We start from the raw sequence: 15,902 nt of genomic DNA, 5'->3' as shown, positions 1-15,902 counted from the left end.
GGCAAATAGACTACATTCCTGAACCTCTCTTATTGTCAGAGACTAGGTGCTAGCCACTGGAATACTATCAAAAGCAATGACTGTCGTTTCTGGCCATGTCCTGCAAAACCTGCTTCCTACAGGTTTTCCTCCATGCTACTTCCCTCTTCTAGACAATTAGGAAGGAGATGACACACCAAGGCAACTTTGGGAGCCATGTATTGAAAGCCCCAGAGCTGCAGGCAGCCTAGGTACCAGAATAATTTTGTTAACCAGAGATTTCCCACTAAGAAGCTGCATCCACCTAGGTCTGTTGTATGAGCCACAAGTGTACTTCTATTTTATTTGTGCCTTTACATTTTTGGATCTTTTAAATCCAGCTATTAGGATTGCCCTAACTAATTTAAGTGGAAGGTGTGATGGTGTAATGATTAGAAATTCTGTACTCAGCCTAGATTTAGCACTGGCTGCTTCTGGGTGGCCATGGACAGGTAACATTACCTCTTAGGACTGGAATTTCCTCATTATGCATGAATGAAATAGATTAGTTGATCTAGGTTATTCTTTCCTGTTCCAACATTATAGAATGGAACATTTTATTACATTGTGTCAACAATGCATCTTTGTATTTTAATGCAAGGACACTATACTATTTGCCATTGGTATATAGCTATATTCCCATTTTTATTTTTAAAGCAAATTTCCAATAACTTTCTAGGGATGACTGTTCACTGCTATCGGTTAAAATTCCAAACTGAACTACCTAAGATGCAAGTTCACTCCTTTGAACTGATACTTTTTCTAAAAGACTAAGGTCTTTATCATTATTATATCTACCTATAAATTTGCTCTTAAATCAATAGGAAAGTAGTACTTATTTATCCAAAAGATAGCACCAGAAAGTTGTTACTATGTTAAACTATTGTTTCTCTTCTACACTGTTTATAACATTGAAGTAAAATGTACTTTTGAGCAAAATCTTTCTGTGCCTGGCCTCTGTGAAAAGGGCATTTTCTTTCTTTTAAAAGTTTGAGTAGGGCTTCCCTGGTGGCACAGTGGTTGAGAGTCTGCCTGCCGATGCAGGGGACACGGGTTCATGCCCCGGTTCGGGAAGATCCCACATGCCGTGGAGCGGCTGGGCCTGTGAGCCATGGCCGCTGAGCCTGTGCATCCGGAGCCTGTGCTCCGCAATGGGATAGGCCACAACAGTGAGAGGCCCGCGTACCGCCAAAAAAAAAAAAAAAAAAAAAAAGAGTAAAGTTGATTTGACTATTTTTGAGTTATTTGAGGATCCCCCAAATAAGTTCTTCATCTAAGGAAAAAAAAAAAAGATTGCTCACATTTTTTCATCTTATGTCATGAAAAAACCCAGAAAGACATAATGTTACTCTTTGAATTGTTGGTTTTCTGTATGTATTGTAACTGCAATGGGTGTGAAAAATGGATGTACATCTAATAGAACTGAATTGCCTCAGCTTTAGGCTCATTCCTTGAGAGGATTTTGAAAAGCGTTCGTTCATGTTAATTTTGACACATGAACTTGACAGTTTCGTATACTGTAATCCCTTCTACTTTGGAAACATTAACCTAATGGATAATTTTAAGTCACCAGCATTATTTAGAACACCTTAACTATTTTAATATTCAATTATGTTCTTCAAAATTGTCCTTGATAAAAGAAGAAAAAGATGACTCACATGGGTTTTATAAATTGTGATGTGTCCTTGATTAAAAAGACAACAAGATTACAAATAGTGGAACTTATGACTCTTATTCAAAGCATACAGGGTTGACGCTCAATAAGGTAGCATTACTGGTAAATGAATTTCACTGCTTACATTTTTCCACTGCTTTCCTTTTTCAGAGTTAGTACATTTTTCTCTTCAAGTGGAACTTTGGACTTCTCATTAAGGACAGTGGTCATTTTTTTGGCATGGAGGTCATTCAATCTTATGGCATTTAGAAATGCTTTTTACCATCTTCCCTAATCTCATAGCTGACAAATACAAAGGCTGCCAAACAAGTAAAATATGAAGAGTAGAATGATACTGAATGTATGTAATGAAATAAATTACTCTGGTCCTCTGTATAGTGTTAATTACTGCAACCAATAATTAGAGTCAGGGGAATTAATTCCTTATACTTGCTCAGATCAGAATGACAGGGTATGTATATAAAGTATTTTTTTACTCTAATCCCTTCTAGTTAAGACAAGGAAGTTAAATATCTATAGGTCTTTAATTTTTTTATTTTATTTTAATGAAAACTGGGAAAATGAGTCATCTTTCCAAATAGTTTTTGCTGTTCTCTTATGTAAATCCAACTGAAATTTATTATAAATAATTTGCATCATCAGGTCAAATTTCAAATTTTTAATTTGTTAATCTCTCTCCTTGAGTTTGACTTTAATGAAATAGGTCCCAACTTCTGGGCACTAATCTGTCCCAGATATTTATCATCTCAAAGAAAATATGGTGGGAGAAGAAGATGAAAAGGATACTTGAAAGCACAGTAATATTTATAAACTGAAAACTCATCCAAATGCTTTTGCTCATTGAATGGTCTACAGATCATATATACATAAGTAGAATAGTCAGAGAGTTAAAGCCTCTGTAGAATGGAATAGAAGAAATCAATGAACAATTTCTTTAATTTTCTGGGCTAGTGGGGAAGGCCTATCTTTAACTGTCAGACCCATTGTCACCTGGTTATAGGGTAGCGTTAAGTCGAGTCATCATGTTGCTTTCCACTGCTGTGTAAGTTATTAGAAAATCTGCTTGAAATAAATATTTACTGTATTCCTTTTAAAGAATGACGGCTTATTACTACTAACTCCTGTCAAACAGAATATTTCCCCTTAATTTTGCACTTGGTAACTCTCCGTGAACTCATAATCATAAGAGAAAGCAAATGGAAATCATTCCTTCCTGCTGAATTCTAGAAGTCACACTACCATCAGTCACAGCCATGTGGCAAATGTTCCCAGAGAAGTAGGAATTAAACAAAATGAAGAAGACTCTCAACTAGATCCTTTTAGAGCTCTTATGACTAGATCGTTTTCAAACTGCACAGGAAATATGTATCATGTGACATTTATAGTCTACATATTTTTGAATATTTTTGTTATTGTGCAAATGTTAGTATCTAGGTTAAACTAGATTTTTAAGTATAAAAGCAATATGTAAGGATGTCAACAAAATCAAATACTGCAGAAGAGTATAAAATTGAAAATCTGTCTTTCCATCCCTATGCTTACTAGTTCTCTCCCCAAAGATAATGGCTGTTATCGGGGTTTTGGGTTTCTTTTTTGTATCTTTACTGAAATATGTTATATATATATATACAAACATGTATTTTTGTGTTTGTATAAATAATTTTGGATTAATACAGTCATGCTTTATGGACTTTTATGTAGTTTGATTTTATTGGTTGTGCTCTAAGAACAGTTTGTATCTGGGTATGTTCAGGCATATACTCAAATGAATCTCTCCCTCTGTGTGTGTGTGTGTGTGTGTGTGTGTGTGTGTGTGTATATATACAAACACACATGCACATGCATACATATACATTTGTATAATCATGTAAATTAGTGAAAGTTTTTAGTGAAAGTTTTCTAAAAGGTCTCAAATGAACTTCATGATATATCAAGACTTCAGTTAACTCAGTCTGTCATATTTTTCAACTAGAGGGAGCATAACTCTCAAATTCATGGAATATTGGATCATAGATTTTAGAATCAGAAGAGAGGTTTATTTAAATTCTAACTTCAAAACTAGTTGTTTGACTTCTCATATAACTTGTTCAATATTGTCTACCTTTCTCTTCCCTTTACCATTGTTTAATAAAATCCTGTCTCTAAGGAATAACCCCAATACTGATTCCTCAGTGAATTTATCATTAGTTCCATAATCCCTCTTCTTTATCTTTTCTCCTCTTGCACTTTACAGATATACCACGTAATTTAGTGCCTAACAATAAATAATGATACTATAGATCCAGTTTCTTAGCTTTCATATTTATCAGAGTACCTTGAATATTGTTGGCTAGCCCAGAGACTAATATACATCCATTGATTGAATGATCAAGGAAGCAAATTAAAATTAAGTCAGTGAATCCATACAGCCACTCGTGCCCCTGTTGGTGCATTTAACCACACAGCCAGATAAATCTATTTGTTAAGATGGTTTTCAGTCTGAAAATCACTGCTGTCTTTTTCTGCATTTCTATTGCACATTTCTGAAGATAAGTTGGAGTGTTAGGTGGAATCTTTGCAGTAAATATCGAAGCAATTTGATTTTTAGTCCTTGTCTTATTATATTTCTCTGTTAGAGAATTCAGTGCACTAATACAGCCTCAATCACCCTCCAGTGGATGGTGCTTCAGTTTGATTCACTGTTAAACCTGAAGCAGCTCCATAAGTTAGTTTTAGTAGCTTTAGGGAAGCCCATTAGGATTCTTCCTTCTTCAGGTGGCGCTGGGCATGCATAAGAAAAAAATTATATCAGTCCCAGAATTTCAGCATTGGAATTTGATTCTAGGAACACTTTGACCCTAGAAACCTGAAAAAAAAAATTAGATCAAGTGGACTGAAAAGGAAGGTCTACCTTGCCTATTTTTGATCACTATAGAATGAAATTGTACACATCTTCTTAAACCTGAAATTGAGTTCTTAGGCCTGGATTTATTGAGAAATACTTAGATATAGGACAGAAGAAAAGGAGACCAAAGAGAGAAGAATGAAGGGAAAGGGCAAAAAAGGGTCATTATATTCTCTCTTCTGTGCTTCAGAACCTAAATAATAAAACTGTTATCTTTTACCTTGGTCTATATTTAGAAGGAGCAAACCTATATCAGTAATCTTTTAGGATGGTTACATTTTCTAGAAGTGTAAGTGGATATTTCTTTAATCAACTTCAGAAAATATATTCATTACAATGGTTTGCTAAATATTTCCAACCACACCTGGAAGTTATAGTGAGAAGCTCACAGCATGCAGCTTAATGATGTTTTTTTCCCTTAGAAAGCCCATGACTGTATGTGCAGGATTTAAACAAAATTCATCATACATTACTGTCTGGCTGGTGCTGAAGCTCAAAGCAAACACCATCAGTACATTTTACACTGCAGCATGGGCTTAAAAGACAGTCCTCTTTCTTTCAAGTTCCCTCCATATAAGGTGATTCTTGTTTTAATGCTGAATAACTCAATCATCTAAGAAGTTGGTTTTTTAATGGGAAATCAGAGTAATTCTCAGTAAGTCATTCTTTCTAATGTAATAATATATGTGTGTTTATGATATACGTATGTGAAAATTTGCCTACATATACCTGTCATAGGCGTATTAGGATGATTAGATGAGTTAAATTTAAAGCATTTTGAATAGTAACTGGCACATGGTAAAAGCTTGTACAGTGATGATGATGATGATGCTTTTAGTTTTTTTCGTTTTTTTCGTTTTTTTTCGTTTTTTTTCAAGATCAAATTCTACTCTATTAAAATATCTAAGAAGCCACAGTAACGATCACTAATTCGTGGGGTAAGAATACATTCAACCACCTTTCATATGTAGTGCAGCCCTACTGCTACTCCTCCCCAGTTTAGGGAATCCCTATTTGGTATTAGGATGAACGTATTATTTTCCATCAGAAGCCATTCCCCCTGGTCTAAAGTAGAGTTTTTCTTTCTTTTTTGCGGTACGCAGGGCTCTCACTGTCATGGCCTCTCCCGTTGCAGAGCACAGGCTCCGGACGCGCAGGCTCAGCGGCCATGGCTCACGGGCCCAGCCGCTCCGCGGCATGTGGGATCTTCCCGGACCGGCGCACGAACCCGTGTCCCCGGCATCGGCAGGCGGACTCTCAGCCGCTGCGCCACCAGGGAAGCCCTAAAGTAGAGTTTTGACACATTAGGAATTTCTAGGAATCGTGTTCCCTAATCCAGAAGTCTCTGTGTTTCCAAAGTCAATTAGTTATCTCAGAGGCTCTGTTTTGGTGTCATGATGATCAGAGTTCAAAGCAGAAATGGAATTATGTTTTCTTTGTGTTTGTGGATAGGAGCCAAATGAAGAATGCCTATAAAAAAACGTTATTTTTGGAACCTAACTGCAAAAGTAAAAGTTGCACCTTACAAGAAATTCTGCCTGCAATGGGCAGCTGCTTCCCTGACATTAAGAGCAATATTGCCACTCAGCTCAAGTCCAAGTGGATTGTCAAAGCAGTTCTGTTATTAAGAAGACCAACAGAAACTGTGCTACACATGTAAGGGTCATGACTAGCTTTTTTTTTTTTTTAAAGAAGATGTTGGGGGTAGGAGTTTATTAATTAATTAATTTAATTTTGGCTGTGTTGGGTCTTCGTTTCTGTGCGAGGGCTTTCCCTAGTTGTGGCAAGCGGGGGCCACTCTTCATCGCGGTGTGCGGACCTCTCACTATCGCGGCCTCTCTTGTTGCGGAGCACAGGCTCCAGACGCGCAGGCTCAGTAGTCGTGGCTCACGGGCCCAGTTGCTCCGCAGCATGTGGGATCCTCCCAGACCAGGGCTCGAACCCGTGTGCCCCGCATTAGCAGGCAGATTCTCAACCACTGCGCCACCAGGGAAGCCCATGTGTACCTATTTTTTTTTTTCACATCTTTTTGAACTTGCAACAGCTTAAACTTTAGGATGACACTGTGACAGGAGGCTGACTGAAATTTAGTGGCAGTAGCCTTTGAGAAGAGACCTTTTCTCATGGTGTTTGATTCAGAAACAGCACAGTGTTGGTCTAAAAATGTCCCATGAAGGGTGATATAAAGTTTAAAAAGCAGTTAAAGGAATATTACCTGATGAAACAGGGGCATTAACTACAAATGTCCTTTCCTGTTAGAGATTGAGGTTAAAATAACCTAGAAAAGGCTTAAGAATTTCAGTTCACTTGAGCCTTAAAACTGAGGTAAGAAATGAGAAAAATCCTATGTGTCTATTTTCCTCCTCAGAGCAGTAATTGATGGTATTATTGCTGTATATTTTATTGTTTGTGTTTTAATTGTCTGTTCTTTTGATTGTTTTTTAATTTCTTGAAAGATAGGAACCATGTGACCACTTGAAACAAGGTTTCACAAACCACAGTGTGCATCCGAACAGCAGACAAATCCAGTGCCCCTCAGTGAGCCATCCTCAATAAGTACAGAAGTCAAGAGTAAACTTTTACAAATATTTATAGTCGTTTGATGTTGCGACAACACTTAAGCTTGTTATCAGTGGACATATCTTATTGAATAGAGTATATCGGAGATGTTCAACTCTCCTGTTGCAGGCTATGTACCGGTCATGTGTAAAACCATCTATCTGTTCATGACAGATTTGAAATAATAGGGAAAAAACCCCCATGGTCCATCACCAAGGTGAGTTTAGAAGTACTGCCATGGAGGGTATGAGAGACTCTCATATCCCAGACTAGTTCTACAGTAGGGTATGAAATGGCAACATCATTTGTGGGTTTTTTTGCATTATTTTTTTTACTGAAATATAGTTGATTTACAACGTCGTGTTAGTTGCAGGTGTACAGCAAAGTATACGCATATATATATATATTTTTTCAGATTCTTTTCCTTTGTAGGTTATTACAAAATATTTTTGGCATTCTTGTGTTAAGGCATTTAAGGCTCTTAAAATACAAATTATTTATGGAATGGGTTATAGTAGATACTCCATTGTGAAGTTTATCTAACCCTCCACAATTAAAGACTTATTTTCCCCAGCTGCTGGGTATGTTAATGGCTGGCAGCTGAGTATTCTTTCCTGAAGTTTGCTCTTGGCCGCAAAGACCTGCCTTATCTAATAATATGTCCCCTTTCAGTCTGAATACAATCAGTATTTTATGAGGGAATATAGCAAGCTGACTCACTGCTTCAATTTGAAACAATTCTTCAGGACCATCCCAGCTCCAGAGCCTTCCATGGCATCATCTGAAGTTTTTGTTGTGACTGTATCACAGCCTGCCCTTTTCCTGGGCTCAATCTTATTGCCTTCACATTCCCACAGCTGTTGATTTCAATAGCACTTCCAAATAAACTGCCTGTATGCAAATTTCCACCTCAGGCTCTGCTCCCTAGTGAAACCAAGAGGTATCACAATGATTTGTTGAGAGATATTTTCATTTTGATTTTATTTATCAAGATAGCCTTGATAGAGAACAAGTCCATGGAATAATGGAAAACTGAGTCTGGAGAATGATTTTGGGAGTGTGGGGTGGCTGTCTGCTAGTTTTAAGGGGCGGGGTGGCTGGAACTGAGAGCCCAGGTCACCTGGGGCAGGCATTGGGAGGGGACAGTAGCAGAAGGCTCAGGCTTTTAGTTTTTATAGGGAGGGGTACTAGGGATATATACTTTTCTTCTTCATTTCCAGGGATAACCTTTCTATATATTCACAAATTCAACTTTAACTCATTTTTCTCATCGCAGAGCTCTGCCTGGGATTTCAGAGCTGGTAGTGGCTCACTACCGAACTGAATCCGATGCTCACAAAGCACTAAACTCCATTTTAATCACGGTATATAATCTAAGGAACTGGAACTGGGTGCACTAAAACTATTTTCATTTAAAAGGGCTCAAAGGCATTTCTTCATATTTTAAAAATCTCTAACCATAATTTATGGTCATCACATTTCTGTGACTACACCTGAGATTTCTAAACTTAATGATTCCCCAGCTGCTCTAATGGTGAGCCATCCTACTAACCAACTCCAGAGGACTCTAGTCACATTCTGACTTACTTCTGTGCTGTTGCAAGTGTGCTCTTTAGACGTCAACATCAGCATCACCTGAGAGCCCGTTAGAAATTCCGAAGGCCTTTTCCAAAGTTACTGAATTGGAACCTGCAGTTTAAAAAGATTCCCCGGGTAATTCTTATGCATATTGGTGTTTGAGAAACATTGCTGTATACAACAGAACTCCTCTGGAGTTTTTAATATTGCAGTTTGCATGGCTATACACAACAACCCCGATATCAGAGGCAAGTTCTGCGATGCTATTGTTGTCATTCACTCCAACCAACTATCATAGTATTTACTTCATCTTAGAGAGTTGGAGAAGGAATGAACTGAAACCAGAATGATAAAAAACTGCTGTCTTGCGTGATCCAAAATCTTTAATAAGTGAAGACAAAATAGCATATTATATGTACACCTAAAGGAAAAGAGCAACTTATTAGGACACAGTACAAACTCTATAAGATGATTTATAAAAACAAACCTGCATAAACCTACATCCCTTTTCAACCTTATCTTTTGCTACCTCCCACCTCTACTAAATACACACACACAGTTCTAAACTGCTAAACTGATCTATTTTCAGTTTCATCCTGAGCATTGCATGAGTTGTCTCTTTCTGAAGGATTCTTCTTTTCACCTAGAAAATTTATGTTCGTATTTTAAATTTCATATTAGATACCATTTCTTCCAGAAAGCCTTCTGTAGCTCCAACAGGATCTGTATTTCCTCCAAATTCTTGCACAATATAGTGAATATCTGATCCATTAGGCCATAAAACCTGGTTTAGCACTGGACCCTGCACCCAGCACAGTGCCTGAGCATGTATTTATTGAATAAACAAATGAATAATTTAATATAAATAGGAATATTAGTTTTCCATTGCTAAATAGCAGAATTACCACAAACACAGCAGCTGTAAACAACACATACTTACTATCTTACGGTTTTCATGGTTCTGGAGTACAGGCATGGCTTAGTGGGACCCTCTGTAAGGCTATAATCAAGGTGTTGGCTAGGGCTGGATTTTCATCTGGAGGCTCAAGTGGGGACAAATCTGCACCCAAGCTCTCTCAAGTTGTTGACAGATTTCATTTCCTTCAGCTGTATGATTTAGGGCAGCTTACTTCTCCCAAGCCAGTAATGGAGAGAGAGAGACACTGGCAAGATGAATGTAACACTCGTGAAATCTCATACACTTAATCACATATATCCCATTACCTTTCTGCATCCATTTATTTAGAAGCAAGTCACAGGTATTGCTCAGACACAGGGGGAGGGGATTAGCAGAGATGTGTTTATGAGAAGGTAGGGATCATGGGTCTTAAAGTCTGTCCACCTAAAAGTCTGTCCCCCTTGAAGTCTGTTCACCACAAAAGGCATTGTTAAAATTTTTATTGGTTTTTGCTGTTATTAACTTTCTAATTTATTTAAAAAGTTAAACTTTTCCAGTATGAGAGGCAAATTAGTGGCCTGTAACATAATTGTTGGAATATTTTCTCAATTCTATTCCTTCTTTTTAAGTCTCATTTGGATTATACACCTCTTAATAAACCCAATTTTCTCTCTAGAGATGGCTCCCCTATTCCACTAGATAGCACTGCTTACCTGTCAGACTCCTGACTTGAGTCTTCAAATATGTTTTTCATTTCTGCTAACCTTAGTCAATAATCAAGTTGTTTGCTAGGCCAAAAATTTATACCTGGTTGGTAGCTCCATGTAATTCTCATACTTTTTTTTCACTTCAGAAGTTTTATTTTTCTCACATTCCTTTCATTGTTTCTAAAGAGTTGGTAATAAGCTGTCAGATGCCTGTGTCTGTTGAAAGGGAAGAATTTTAAATTTGCCTCTGCCAAAGGTGCACATTTTCCACAAGTTGTAGAACTAAACATTTTCCAGATCTGTAGAAATCGTGTAAGTCCTCTTGAAACCAAGCTTAGCTACACTATCCCTTCAAGAAAAAAAGAATCACACCTATTCATTTCTTTAGCAGAATGATAGATACTAGAATAAAGAAAGGTAGAATGGATAAGTTTTGATTATTACATTTAAGGAAACAAACTCTTATTTCATTTTTTAGTAATTTGAGGAATAATTTTTCAAACTGCTTGCATCTTTTTTTTTTTTTTGCGGTACGCGGGCCTCTCACTGTTGTGGCCCCTCCCGTCGCAGAGCACAGGCTCCGGACACGCATGCTTAGCGGCCATGGCTCACGGGCCCAGCCGCTCCTTGGCATGTGGGATCTTCCCGGACCGGGGCACGAACCCGCGTCCCCCACATCGGCAGGCGGACTTTCAACCACTGCGCCACCAGGGAAGCCCTGCTTGCATCTTTTGAATGAGATTTTCATATTCATGATAATATTTGTGTGTGTGTGTGTGTGTGTGTGTGCTTTAAAGTTTTTCCTCCCTCCCCAACTTACACTGGCTTCTCAAATAATGGTTTGGATAGAGTTGTGGTTGTTATTGTCAAGGTGGTCACTACTAGAGTAACCATAATTAAAAGAAAAAAATTCTTGCCAATCTAACCCAGATTTCTAAAGTAAGTACAATTTAAATATAAGACAATAAAATATAGAAAGTGGAAAGGTGATCAAGCTTAAATGATCAAGTGTGTTAATGTTCTTTAGTTATGTAGAAAGATGGGAGAGATACTAATTTTAGATTGCATTAAGACAAGCATTCATGTTAAAAATTGGGGGTAATCACTAAAAAATTCAAATATAGTTTAGTCTATAAACAAGGAGTGGGGGAAAAGAAATAAAGAAAATTCTTTTAATTCAATAAAAGGCATGAAATATAGAAGAAAATATAGATAAAAAAGCAAATTAGAATTATAGAAATAAGCACAGGCATATAAATAAATTAATATAAGTTTCACTCAGTAAACTAGAGTCATTATACAGTTAGATTAAAAACAAATCTACATGAGTTATTTTCATTAGATACGCCTAAACTGAATGACCCAGAAAAGGTGAAACTTAAAAGATAGAAAATTAAAGTGTTACCAATAAAATCCCATGCCTCTGCCTTATCCCCCCGCCTCCCTGCAAAAAATCCCTTGGAACTAGAACTATTAATATCAGATAAAATAGTATTTAAAAGCTCCTTGGTGATGTGACTGATTCTAGGACTGGGGCAGGAAACATACAAGATGAGCCTGGAACATGTGGTAGTAGTACCAAAAATGAAGGAAATGTTAAAAACAAGCAGAGTTCCCTGGTGGTCCAGTGGTTAGGACTCGGCACTTTCACTGCTGGTACCTGTGCTCAGTCCCTGGTCAGGGAACTAAGATCCTTCAAGCCACGTGGCATGGCCAAAAACAATAAAATAAAATAAAAATAAAAAAGTAAAAACAAAACAAAACAAAAACTTCATGAAATAGCAAAATAGATAAAGCAGTATTGGATTATTACCCAAAGTATAAAATAAATATCCATGAGTCCAAGCTGATATAAATAAATGACTGACTAAATAAATGAGGGCAAAGAGACAAATATTTCATGCAGAAAACTCCAAATTATGTGGGTACTCCACCCTGAAGGAGGGGAGCATTAACTTCCCACTCATTAAGTATGGGCTGCATGTAGTGACTCCTTTTCAAAGAGGGCAAAGTGGAAAGGAGGGAAAAGAGTAACTTTACGTTGGAGAATTCTGACAGAAACTACCTCAGCCAAATGATCAAGGTCAGTATCAACAGTCAAATTTTGTTGAGAATGGTGCTTTGCTTCTGTCGTTTTCCTCCTCTAAACTCATAACGCCAATCTTATCAAGAGAAATATGTCAGACAAGTTACAACGTGGGAGCGTATTATTATACTGAGCAGAACTCCTCAAAACTGTCAAGGTCATCAAAATTATGGAAAAATATGAGAAACTGTCACAGCCAAGGGACCATTATATTTCCAATAATTGTTTATAACTTTTATCTTTTCTTAAAATTAGCACACAATTAACTAACAAGACCATTGTATTCTGGTTAACACAGCACCCTGTGTATTAAGGTTCTCCAGAGAAACAAAACCAATAGAATTATATATAAAGAGAGAAATTTATTATAAGGAATTGGCTTACATGATTATGGAGGCTGACAAGTTCCAAGATCTGCAGTAAGCTGGAGACCCGGGAGAGATGATGGTGTAGCTCCAGTCTGATCCCAAAAGCCTGGAAACCAGGAGATCCAATAGTGTAGTTCTAGTCCAAAGGTCAGCCCTCTGGACACCCATTTCAGTGTGAGTCTGAAGGCAGAAAGAAATGATGTCCTAACTCGAAGGCAATCAGACAGGAGGGAAGGTCTCTTACTTGGGGGAAGGTCAGACTTTTGTTCTGTTCAGGCTTTCAATGAATTAGATGGAGAACACCCATGCTAGGGAGGGAAATCTGCCTTTATTTAGCCTATCTATTTAAATGTTAAGCTCATCCAAAAACACCCTCACAGAAACACCCAGAATAATGTTTGACCAAATATCTTGGCATCCAGTGGCCCAGTCAACATATAAAATTAACCAACACACCTGATTTTTACAAAGCTTTTGTCTATGCCACTAAAAGAGTACTGATTTTCAAACATTTAATAAAAAATGTACAGTACATACCACTCTACTATTGGCACACTATAATTAAAGGATAATTAATGATCATTAGGTTTTCTCACATTGTACTCTAAATATCTAGAAGTTCTACCCAAAGGAAATTCTCCATAAGTTTAGAACCCTATAATAAGTTAAGATGGTTTTCCCTTATGATCGAGTATCTGGCTTTCTCACCACTACCCACGTTAACCTATGTTCTATTGACATTCACCTCTAGACTGGCCATGTTCTGGGACTGGCTTGGATCAAGTGAGTTACAAATATGGGGATCCTGAAAATGACTGCTTGTCAATGTGTGCTAGTGGTTACTGTTTTGGTACAGTGAACTCTCTTGCAATTACTGTGCTTTAATTAATTAATCTTAACCTCTTTCTTGATTACATACACCACTCTTACTGGCTGCCTCTATCTGTGTTCTCCTAGGTCTCACCTGCCACTGTGTTTATCCCTTGTCCTTTCTTTCTAACTCTAACTTATCTCAGTTGATTCTCGTTTACTCTCAAGTTTCTCAAATATAATGATGAGAATAATTAGGAAATCAACAATAAAAGGAAACTTATAGGCTAGGGTAAGCTAGATCCTAGTATATAATTACCACTGAAAATCATTTTAAAATTCAGCCAAAAAACTGAGTTTTTTCGGGTTTTTTTTCATAAAACAAAGAGATTTCCTTTAGAAGTAGTGCCCTTTGTGTTGTCTTGTATTATGACTTCTTTCTTACTAGTAATATGTAATGGTTTTGAGTACTAGACTTAATTTCTGTTTGAAATTTACTGTGAAGTATTTCATTTCAGTAGACTTCAAGTGCACACAGAAATTCATGGGGCAGTCATTTACAGTATTTGGTATCCCAACAGTTGCATTCTAGATATGCAAATACAAGAAGATACAGAAATATTTATGGATGAGTTTCACACAGCTGGAATCATATCAACAACTGAAAGGATGAAGAAGATTGAAGCTATATATCTGCCAGTTTCAGCAAACCCACACGCAGTTATAGGACACGTAGAGCCAATTCATCCGTTTTGTCAAGACGTTATCTAGTCTGTCCCAGTGGCTTCTGGAGAGTCTCAGACATTCTAGATTGATAGTTTTCTATCCTGTCCTTCAGCTGTGTCTTCTGATACTGCTGAAAACTCATAGGTTCTAAATTGCTGACTCCCAGTAAAAGGTAATCCTCAGCTTCCACTGATAAAATGAATAATTTTCCTTACTTGTATGACCTTGAATTCAGTGCATTTTTTTTGGTAGGAGACCTATTTATGTCTTCCTAGGGACTGGGCATATTTGTTCTCTGTCAACCATAGAAATAGAGAAGAGTTGTTTACCGTGCTCTTCAAACCATATGCCCTTAGGAATTTGAATGAATTATAAAACTTTCCTCTGTCATTTAACATTTATACTGATTTATTTAATCTTAAGTATATATATATATATATATGCTTATATATATATATATGGCATCTGATTTAATATTACAAAGACATTGCTATAATATTTGCTATAAGGACATAATATTTGAAAATAACCATCAAATGCAGAAGAGAGTGATAAAGGCCTATAAAATGTTAGTGTTAGAAGTAATACTCCTCTGTCCATCATTTGATCATAATGAATAAACTGAGGCTCAAAGGGTGAAGTGGCTTGCCCAAGGCCATGAAGCTAATTAGGAAGAAGTAGAATCCTGGCCTCTTGACTCCTATGACAAACACTTTCTAGGACACTGTGCTGTCTCAGGCATTTATACTTCAAAAAAAAAAAAAAAGTTCTTAACAAAAAGAGAGGAAGCTTCTTAACAGATGAAGTATGAAGCTAATCTTTTGAATGAGTTATGCCTTTTGTCAATATCTTATTTCTGAAAATTAGCTAGATAATTAGCCCTATAGTAAGATTAAATTCTAATTAATATCTAATTAGCAAAACTATCTTGATGGGCTGTCTACATAATGGTCAGAGTGCTTTCAGCTAAATACACAGAAGGATGTTGTTTGGCCTCCCTGACCTACCATAAAACCCTTTCCTTTCCCCTTGCTGGTCTGGGCCCAAGTTCAGCTTTGGTTAGTTCTGGGTTCTCCCCTATTTGAAGTGTTTTATAAGTCACCCACTCTCCAGAAACAATTAAGAGTCTAACTCAGAAGGGGAGTATTAGTAATAGTCTGTGGGGTCACATTCATCTCAGTAGACATAGCACCACTACCCTTTCTGTAAATAAAATTAATTTCACAAATTTGAAATTGATTTTTTAAAGTTTATTTTTATTTTTTTGGCTGTGTTGGGTCTTAGTTGCAGCACACAGGATCTTTGTTGAGGCGTGCGGGATCTTTTGTTGTGGCATGTGGACTCCTCTCTAGTTGTGGCATGTGGGTTTTCTCCTCTCTAGTTGTGGTGTGTGGGCTCCAGAGTGCGTGGGCTCTGTAGTTTGCGTCATGCCAGCTCTCTAGTTGAGGTGTCCTGGCTCAGTAGTTGTGGCACGTGGGCTTAGTTGTCCCGTGGAATGTGGGATCTTAGTTCCCCGACCAGGGATCGAACCCACGTCCCCTGCATTGGAAGGCGGATTCTTTACCACTGGACCACCAGGGGAGTCCCAAAATT

The sequence above is a fragment of the Grampus griseus genome (genome assembly GCF_964374135.1).
Source record: "Grampus griseus genome assembly, chromosome: 7".
Lineage (NCBI taxonomy): Eukaryota > Metazoa > Chordata > Mammalia > Artiodactyla > Delphinidae > Grampus > Grampus griseus.
Note: the sequence above shows the minus strand (reverse complement) of the source record.